Source organism: Gadus macrocephalus, chromosome 23 (genome assembly GCF_031168955.1).
Source record: "Gadus macrocephalus chromosome 23, ASM3116895v1".
Taxonomy (NCBI): Eukaryota; Metazoa; Chordata; class Actinopteri; order Gadiformes; family Gadidae; genus Gadus; species Gadus macrocephalus.
Window position 1 is genome coordinate 9,809,107 of NC_082404.1, and position 10,119 is coordinate 9,819,225.

The 10,119-nt window shown below is 49.8% G+C and overlaps 1 long non-coding RNA gene across 1 annotated transcript; it reads right to left on the minus strand.

Annotated features, from left to right (window-relative positions):
* Positions 1 to 8,404: 8,404 nt before the first annotated feature.
* Positions 8,405 to 9,339, minus strand: LOC132452533 (uncharacterized). The gene is made up of 3 exons (XR_009524387.1): positions 8,931 to 9,339; positions 8,635 to 8,739; positions 8,405 to 8,548 (listed from the first exon to the last, which is right to left on the minus strand). It is a non-coding gene; the product is annotated as an uncharacterized LOC132452533 (long non-coding RNA).
* Positions 9,340 to 10,119: the final 780 nt, after the last annotated feature.

Consider the following 10,119-nt stretch of genomic DNA (forward strand, 5'->3'; position numbering starts at 1 on the left):
GCAAAATGCTTAAGCACGCAGAGGAGTAGAGATGAAATGATGATGGTTTAGCTGAGGTTAAAGCATTGCATATGACAATATGGCATTCAGGGATAGACAACACAACGTCTCTTCCAGATGTGGAGGCTGCCTATGGTCGCTGAGACTGAGCAGAATTTTAGAACTCTTTTCGCATCAGCCTTTTGCAGTCCACCCATCTGCAAACCTCGGAGCACAACTTTGTGTACATGCCCCAGACTTCCGAACACAAGTATGATTAATTGGCAGTTATATCCTAGAGCTGTGATACATTCTACCAATGGCTGGTATTTCATGAATTTGGATGTGAAGCAAGTGTCCATATACAGATCAAACGCACAGCCTATTTCAAAGATGGTAACTGATTTTCTGGCTTGGTTAATGAAAACAATGTCTGGGGTGTTTGGGATGTTACACAGTATGTTGTTATCAGTACAATTATGATCAAACCAGTTCAATTTCACAGTGCTGTGCTTATACATGTGTGTTGTTCTGTCCTGTACTTGTCTGAGTTCTTGTGAGACCAAGTCCACCAGACGGTCATGTCTGGCGATGTACAGTCCTTTGTAAAAGCTACAGTTTAGGATATGAGCCATTGTCTCTTTATTGTCTGGGGTGGGATGTAGGATGCAGTGTGGGTTGTGTTGTGACGGATACCAGATTGCAAGGTTGTATTTTGTTGGCAATACCTGTAAGCGGGCCTTAATGCAAAAGATAAGGACGTCTCTCCAATGGTCGTGTTTGAGAGGATTGAGTGGGACACAGAGTGGTTTGCAAAGGGTAGCAGTGCCAGTTTGCCCTGCAGGCTTAAGCTAGTCCAATGCTGTGCACTCTCTTCTACTTTCATTCTTAGCATTGTGGCTCTCGCTGTTTTGATTGACAGCTCGTGTTGCCCATCTTCCTGTTCAAAGGTCGCGCATACATTGATGAGCTGGTCCATGACAACAGAGTTCTGTGCAACAGGTGTACCATCGGGCCCCGCCCACTTCAGATTTATTCTTGAGCGGTGGCACAGGTCATTGAGATCCATCCAGTCTGACCGCACACCGAAGCCTGCAGTTCTGATGTCCAGTTTTCCATTATTTTTTATTTTGAATCCGAGGAATTGCCGCTCATTCTCCTTCGCAGGTGGGATTTTGCGTCGCTGCATATGCAGGAGGAGTGATTCACGGGCCATTTCCCGGACTGTCACGTCGTCGCAGTTGAGCATCTTGAGGAGGTGGTTGGTTCTGGTAGCGGTGTAGACCCACTCAATGTTTGGGACTCCGAGACCTCCATCTCCGCGGGCTTGGAAGATGATGTCACGGGTCGAGTGGGTGTTTAAGCCAAGCCATTTCCTCACCAGGCTCACCGTCTTGTTTGTCATCTCTGTGAGGATGTTCTGAGGTATATGGATGTTTGCAAACAGGTGTTGGATTTTTGAAAGAGCGACTTCTCTGATTGCCTGGAGTTTTATTAGAATCGGGAGGGGGGATGAATCGATGAGTTCGAGTCTGACAGTGTAGTCATTAGTCAGCTCTTTGACCTGTTCTTCCCAGTCGCCAGCGACATTAAATTGATGGCCTAGATATGGGTATGTTTCATGCCTTGAGTAGACGCGGATTGGGTTCTGCATTATTGTGAAGGATGGGGGTCTGTCGGATTTGGCTTGATACCACCGATTTCCACCGCTCCTCCTCTCATAGAACGCAGCACATTTGGTGTGTTTTACCTCCAATCTTGACCACTGTATGAATTCCTCAGTGTGGTGGAGCATTGAGTGGATTACGCTCTCGTCCCGTGATGAGATCTCTACATCATCAGCATATCCCTGCACTGGATTTGGTGACCTGACTCCTTCAGGTGCGCACTGGCGCATCCACCTGATCCAGTGATTGATTGCTAGGAGGAAATTCACCGCACTCCAGGGGCATCCTGTTTTAATACCAACATCCAGCTGAATGGGATCAGTTAGGGTGTCACCACAAATGACTTGGATGTAAGATCCTTCATAGACATCCATCACGACATCAATATACACTTGTGGAAGCTGTATTTCCCTAAGTGCATAAATCATGACGCTGTGTGGCAATGACCCGAAGGCATCACGAAAGTCCAGGAAAACAGTGAATAACTTTGCGGAGTCGTGTTTGAAGTCATCAATAGCCGTTTTCAGGCAGAAGACGTGCTCATTCATGCCTTGGCGGCTAATGTAGGCTTTTTGATCAGGTGAAAGTATTCCGGTTTCAAGCCAAGGCAGGATGCGGGCTAGCACACATTTCATGAAAACTTTATAGATTGTTGGCAAAAGTGAAATGTCTCTCCACACACACACACACACACACACACACACACACACACACACACCCCCTGGACTCAACGCCTTCTGGACTCCCTCCCCCCTCTCCGTCCCTCGTTACAGTACAGTACGCCGCGAGTGATGCGATGCGTCCGCTGGCTGCGTCCTCCCCCCGGTGTCTGAGCTGGGACACCTCCCCTCCCCGATACCCTTCCCCCCCTCCCACGTGTGTTTGTGATGTTTTAATATGGTGCTTATGTGCTGAGGACTGTGTTTTTTTTTCCTAATCCCAACACTGTCTGCCCCCCTTTGAGGGGCCAAGTTTGGGAATTACCTTTTTTTCCCTAATTTTCCCTCTTGTTTTCCTTTTCTTATCTAATTAAAAGGGAGCGCATGCGTCCCGACAGTCTCTCCGTCCTGTCTCCCCACACTGTCTTTTTATGTTTCTTGGATGGGTTGTGACTGGTAATTACGTTGCTTTGTACTTTCGTTGCTGTGTACATGTGAAATGACAATAAAGTCTCTATCTAATTAAATGGATATTGGTAAAAACAAACCAATTCAACTGGTTCTACCATTCAGGCACTGAATTAGCAGGAGTGGTGTTGCGACACACTGCACATAATTGCCCTGAACTGCCACCACTTTGCGGCACAGGGACCAAGAGTTACCCCCAGCCTGGCCTGAAGAGTGATTGATAAGCTGACGACTGCAAACAATTTACGCAGTGATATCTTATTTTTGGTGCTAAAAAATAATCTTGGTATAATGCTGGTATGGTGCAGCTGTGACAATGTTTGTTTTTTCTCGTTTAAAAGCTTCAAAGTTAGCTTTATATAAATAAGCTTGGAAGAAGAGTCAAATCAAAATCATTAATCCACCAGGGGACTTTTTATTTCAGCCAGCTAAAAACACATTAACTCCATAAATACTACATACCAGACAGGATACAGTACAATGCAGGATCAATTCATGTGAAGACAAAGACAAGCAAATTACAGTGCAGAAAGGGCTTAGTGCAGTCATTTGTGCTAATTTCCAGGGGAGTCCTGCCAAGAAGGCAGCATAACAAGTTTCACATTTAAAAAACAATTTCACATTTTAAAGTATTTTTTTTAAACATTTGACAGAACCGCAGCAACAGCTCCACACACGCACAAAGTTCATCCCTCCCTGACAACCTGAACTGCTTTTTTGCCATGTTTGACTGTGCTGACAACCGTGACAAAACGCAGGCACAGCAGGGACCCTTACCACCGGTGCTGACTCTGAGGCACCACGACGTGAGACGGACCCTGCAGCAGATCAACCCCAACAAAGCCACCGGACCTGACAGAGTACCAGGGCGGGTTCTGAAGCACTGCGCAGGGTGGCTGACTGCGGTGCTCACCAACCTGTTTAACACCTCCCTGCAGCAGGCCTCCGTCCCCACATGCCTCAAGGCAGCCACAATCATCCCTGTCCCAAAATAATCCTCAATGACTATCGGCCAGTGGCACTGACACCAGTGGTGATGCAGTGTTTCGAACGTCTGGTACTGGGACACTTGAAGAACAGCATCCCCCCCTCCTTAGAGCACCACCAATTTGCCTATAGGGCAAAAAGGTTGACCGAGGACGCAGTTTCACTAGCCCTCCACTCCACCCTGACACACCTTGACCAACGGGTCAGTTATGTGCGGATGCAACACCATCCCCCCCATAAACTTGCCACCAAGCTGGACCACTTGGGCCTCAACACACACCTGAGCAGCTGGGTCCTGGAGTTTCTCACCGGCCGACCACAGACTGTGCGCATGGGGAGACAGGTCTCCTCTAAAATCACCCTGAACATCGGTGCACCACAGGGTTGTGTTGAGCCCCTTCCTCTTCTCCCTCTACACTCTACTGCAAACCCAGCCACGAGGCCAACACCACATTAAAGTTTGCAGACGACACCATCGTGGTAGGCAGGACCACGAGTAACAACGAGGCTGCCTACAGGACAGAGATAGAGAACCTGCTGAGCTGGAACCGAGAGAACAACCTGATCCTCGACCCAGCAAAAACCAAGGAGAGGCTCCTGGACTTCAGGAGGAGACTGAAGCCCTTCGTCCATCACCCCATCACCATCGACGGCGAGACAGTGGAGGTTGTGAAGAACATCAAGTACTTCTGTGTCAGCGACGACCTGACCTGGACCGTCAACATCACAGCGACAACCAAGATAGGACTTCAAAGGCTTAACTTCCTGAGGTGCTTGAAGAGGGCACGTCTCCCAAAACAACTGCTGGTGAGCTTCTATAGGTCAGCCATCGAGTCAATTCGCACATACTGCATCACAGTATGGTACTCTGGCTGTACCGCAGAGAACAGGAAATCTCTCCAGTGCATCATCAAGACTGCTGAGAGGATCACCGGCACCCAGCTCCCCGGACTGGAGGATATCTTATATTAATAATAATAATAATAATAAATCAGGCTTGTATAGCGCATTGCTAGGACCCAATGTGCTTCACAACAAAAAATAAAAATAAAGTAAACGGGCTCCAAAAAATAAAATAAAAACTCATATGAAGTCCTTGTAGGCGATCTTAAAATGTGATAGTGGACTACCCCAGGGACCCTGCAGACCCTGGGGTAGTCCACAGTGGGCTCAAGGCAGCAACCCACATTGGACTCAGGGCAGCAGCCCTTGGGGTAGTCCACAGTGGGCTCAAGGCAGCAGCCCTTGGGGTAGTCCACAGTGGGCTCAGGGGTAGTCCACACTGGGGCCAGGGCAGCAGGTAGTTCACAGTGGGCTCAGGGCAGCAGGTAGTCCAAAGTCTATAGGGCAAACAGGTTGAACGAGGACGCAGTTTCACTAGCCCTCCACTCCACCCTGACACACCATGACCAACGGGTCAGTTATGTGCGGATGCAACACCATCCCCCCCATAAACTTGCCACCAAGCTGGACCACTTGGGCCTCAACACACACCTGAGCAGCTGGGTCCTGGAGTTTCTCACCGGCCGACAAAAGACTGTGCTCATGGGGAGACAGGTCTCCTCCAAAATCACCCTGAACATCGGTGCACCACAGGGTTGTGTGTTGAGCCCCCTCCTCTTCTCCCTCTACACTCTCGACTGCAAACCCAGCCACGAGGCCAACACCATATTAAAGTGTGCAGACGACACCATCGTGGTAGGCAGGACCACGAGTAACAACGAGGCTGCCTACAGGACAGAGATAGAGAACCTGCTGAGCTGGAACCGAGAGAACGAGCTGGAACCGAGAGAACAACCTGATCCTCAACACAGCAAAAACCAAGGAGATGATCCTGGACTTCAGGAGGAGACTGAAGCCCTTCGTCCATCACCCCATCACCATTGACGGCGAGACAGTGGAGGGTGTGAAGAACATCAAGTACCTCTGGGTCAGCAACGACCTGACTTGGACCGTCAACATCACGGCGACGACCAAGATAGGACTTCAAAGGCTTCACTTTCTGAGGTGCTTGAAGAGGGCACGTCTCCCAAAACAGCTGCTGGTGAGCTTCTACAGGTCAGCCATCGAGTCAGTTCTCACATACTGTATCACAGTATGGTACAGGAAATCTCTCCAGTGCATCATCAAGACTGATGAGGATCACCGTCACCCAGCTCCCCGGACTGGAGGACATCTTATATTAATAATAATAATAAATCAGGCTTGTATAGCGCATTGCTAGGACCCAATGCGCTTCACAACAAAAGAGATAAATAAAGTAAAAGGGCTCCAAAAAAATTAAAAAAAACTCATATGAAGTCCTTGTAGGCGATCTTAAAATGTGATAGTGGACTACCCCAGGGACCCTGCAGACCCTGGGGTAGTCCACAGTTGGCTCAAGGCAGCAGCCCACATTGGACTCAGGGCAGCAGCCCTTGGGGTAATCCACAGTGGGCTCAGGGCAGCAGCCTTAGGGGTAGTCCACAGTGGGCTCAGGGCAGCAGCCTTAGGGGTAGTCCACAGTGGGCTCAGGGCAGCAGCCCTTGGGGTAGTCCACAGTGGACTCAGGGCAGCAGCCTTAGGGGTAGTCCACAGTGGGCTCAGGGCAGCAGCCCTTGGGGTAGTCCACAGTGGACTCAGGGCAGCAGCCCTTGGGGTAGTCCACAGTGGACTCAGGGCAGCAGCCTTAGGGGTAGTCCACAGTGGACTCAGGGCAGCAGCCTTAGGGGTAGTCCACAGTGGGCTCAGGGCAGCAGCCTTAGGGGTAGTCCACAGTGGGCTCAGGGCAGCAGCCTTAGGGGTAGTCCACAGTGGGCTCAGGGCAGCAGCCTTAGGGGTAGTCCAAAGTAGGCTCAGGGGTATTCCACACTGGGGCCAGGGCAGCAGGTAGTCCACAGTGGGCTCAGGGCAGTAGTCCATAGTGGGTTTGGAGAAGTAGCCCTTTGGGTGGTCCACAGTGGGCTCAGGGCAGCAGCCCTTGGGGTAGTCCACAATGGGCTTAGGGCATTAGTCTACACTGGGCTCAGGGCAGCAGTCCACAGTGGGCTCAGGGCAGCAGTCCACAATGGGCTCAGGGCAGTAGTCTACACTGGGCTCAGGGCAGTAGTCCACAGTGGGCTCAGGGCAGCAGTCCACACTGTGCTGGGGCAGTAGTCCACAATGGGCTCAGGGCAGCAGTCCACAGTGGGCTCAGGGCAGCAGGCCACAGTGGGCTCAGGGCAGCAGGCCACAGTGGGCTCAGGGCAGCAGGCCACAGTGGGCTCAGGGCAGCAGTCCACAGTGGGCTCAGAGCAGCAGGCCACAGTGGGCTCAGGGCAGCAGGCCACAGTGGGCTCAGGGCAGTAGTCCACACTGTGCTGGGGCAGTAGTCCACACTGTGCTGGGGCAGTAGTCCACACTGTGCTGGGGTAGTAGTCCACAATGGGCTCAGGGCAGCTGCTGGTTCCGGCTGCTTTCAGGACAGCAACTGTTGGGCTGGTCCACACGGGGCTCAGGCAAGCAGCTGCTGTTGGGCTGGTCCATGTGTGAATCATTTAGTCCAGGTCCAAATGGGCAAAGCAGCAACAACAGCAGAGGGATCCCAACCACGACTTGAAGAACCGCTTGACTCTGCCCTGTTTCTTCTTTTTCTTTTGGGTGACATCTGAAAATGACACCAAAACAGGACATTTATGTTTTAGTTTACAATACAAACATGAGTAGACTAAGGCTTTAGACTTCTGACAAACCTAGTGGCGGGATGTCTGCCATGGCTGGCTTGACCTCCACAGTGTCCGCCGCAACCGCAAAGAAAACAGTAGGTATGGATGCAGTGCTGTCAAATCAAAAATCAAGAGAAAAGATTTTTAATATATTGTAATCAACAAATCCTGATAAAAAAAAGGTAATAAATCAGTGCATGAGCCCCGGACCAAATGAATGTTGAAAGTATAATATTAGGAAGCAAATCAAAAGCGGATCTAGGAAGCATTGGAGAGTGAATTGCCAACCTACCCTTTGCCACTGTCTGTGTTGTCTACTGGGGCCTCCCTCTGTTCCTCTGACACAGAAGGTGTGTGGCTCCCAGGTAGAATGCAGGGCTGGTTCACAATGGGCTCATTGCAGCTTCTGCAGGGCTGGACCGCACTGGACTCAGTGCAGTTGCTGTTTGGCTGGACCTCAATGGGCTCAGGGAAGCTGCCGTTTGGCTGGACCTCAATGGGCTCAGTGCAGCTTCTGCAGGGCTGGACCTCAATGGGCTCAGTGCAGCTTCTGCAGGGCTGGACCTCAATGGGCTCAGTGCAGCTGCTGTTTGGCTGGACCTCAATGGGCTCAGGGAAGCTTCTGCAGGGCTGGACCACAATGGGCTCAGTGCAGTTCCTACAAGGCTCAACCATAGTGGGCTTAGGGAATCTGCTGTTTGGCCGGTCCACAATGGGCTCAGGCCAGCTGTTGTGAGGCTGGACCACAATGGGCTCAAGACGACTGCTGCAGGGCTTGACCATAGGGAGCTCAGGGATGCGGATGAAGGCATGCCTCAGCAGTGCGCATGGTGTGATGCGCTTGTCACAATCCAGACGGAGCATCCTCTTCAACAGTTCCGTGAATCTGCGCGGGATAGGTTGGTCTGCCTGATCTCCTGCCTTCATGTTAAAAGCGAAATGATTTAGAAGATGGGACACAACATGGCCAGTGCATTTAAGTCTACAACGTGACTGGATCAACACCTACTTCGACAACCTCCTCCAGGGAGTTGAAAAAGGAAGATCTGGGCCGGTCCTTCCTGAGCCCCTTGCTCCTCGTACTCTTCAAATACTCCCGTTTTGTCTGGAAAATAGCCTCTGTTTTGGTTAAGTTCTATTGACCCTTAGATACTGTAATACAGGGGGAGAGATAGACACGTATAGTGATACCTTGAGTCTCCAGAGCGATCCTTTGGTGAAGCACAAAGGTGTTCTGATGCCTTGTTCCAGCATAGTATCCGGAAGCTCACCATGGGTCTGAATGATGTATGCCCACTGAAACACAACAGAACACATGCTTCCTGTTAGCAGTCAACCATTGGATTATGTTGGAGAATATTATTATTTTTCAGGGATTCCATTTTTTTTTTTCAATGATTACCACAGACTCAGACTTGTATTTTTAACATTGTCTTAGTGTAAAGGGTTTTTGGGATTTTGACTTTGAAATACACTGTCAGACGTACCATATCATACTCTGTGTAGCCGGGATAAATGGGGCGTCCAATTAACAATTCGGCTGTCAGGCAACCCAGGGACCACATATCAGTCATAACTGAATATGGTAGACCCAGCATTACCTCTGGGGATCTGAAATGAAAGAAAGATAGGAAATTGGAGCAACCATTCTAATTAGTAACCAATAGGAACCAACCAAGTCAGGATGGCTGTCAGTTACTCACCTGTACCAGAGGGTCCCGAAATTGTGGCCAATTTTAGCCTTGGACACATGGATCGATAAGCCGAAGTCAATAATTTTGACTCGAGTGCCCTGTCCTGTCATCATGATGTTTTCAGGCTTCAGGTCGCCATGAATGACCCCAAAGAAGCCAAGGTGGTCAAGGGCTGAGGCAAGCTGAAAATCAATATTTATGACAGTTACCACTCTCCCCTTATTACGGCCGATGGAGCAGCCCCAAGCTTGACATGTTTATTGTGCGTTGCTAGCATGTTCCATTTATGGTGAGATACAGGCTGTGAGCCAAGAGGAGGACTAGGGAGCACTGGTTAGCAGTGTAAGAGCGTACTGTAAGTACAGAAAATGTACACATAAGTGAAGAATGCATTAGATGAGGTAATGACGCATTGGATGATGGATGGACAGAATGGAGCAAAAAGGCAGAGGTCTGGGGAGTGGTTCTTTGGTTATTTTGAAAACTAACTCAGGCTTTGTTCTTACTTGCTCGCGAGTAATAATAAAGGATAAAGTCTTTATCTTTCATACTTCAGACTTTCCCAACCCTCTTATTTTGTAAGCGTTAAATGCGATTTACAGGGGAGCCAATTGGTGATGGCCCAAAAAGGTGACGGCAGAGTGTAGCTCCATCTTTTCGGGAACCCTTCAGACCGCTAGGTATCCCAACGGAGGAGTACTGAAAATGTTAAATGTGTCGCATTCTCCCTTTTCATTCATTCAATTTTTACCAGGCTACACTGTGCTGCAGTGCAATGATGTCACGATGCTTACGTAGCTGCCGCGGCTATCACCATCTGGCTTAAACCCCGCCCTACCATATAAGGGTAGTGTCGGCAGTGGAAACGCCAGCCAGATTTAGCGTAACCGAGCCATCCCAGTCCGAGCCGCACCGATCGCACCGAACCGCTTTCTGGACACCTATAGTATTTTGCTAGGTTGTGTGGCGAATTTCACGTACA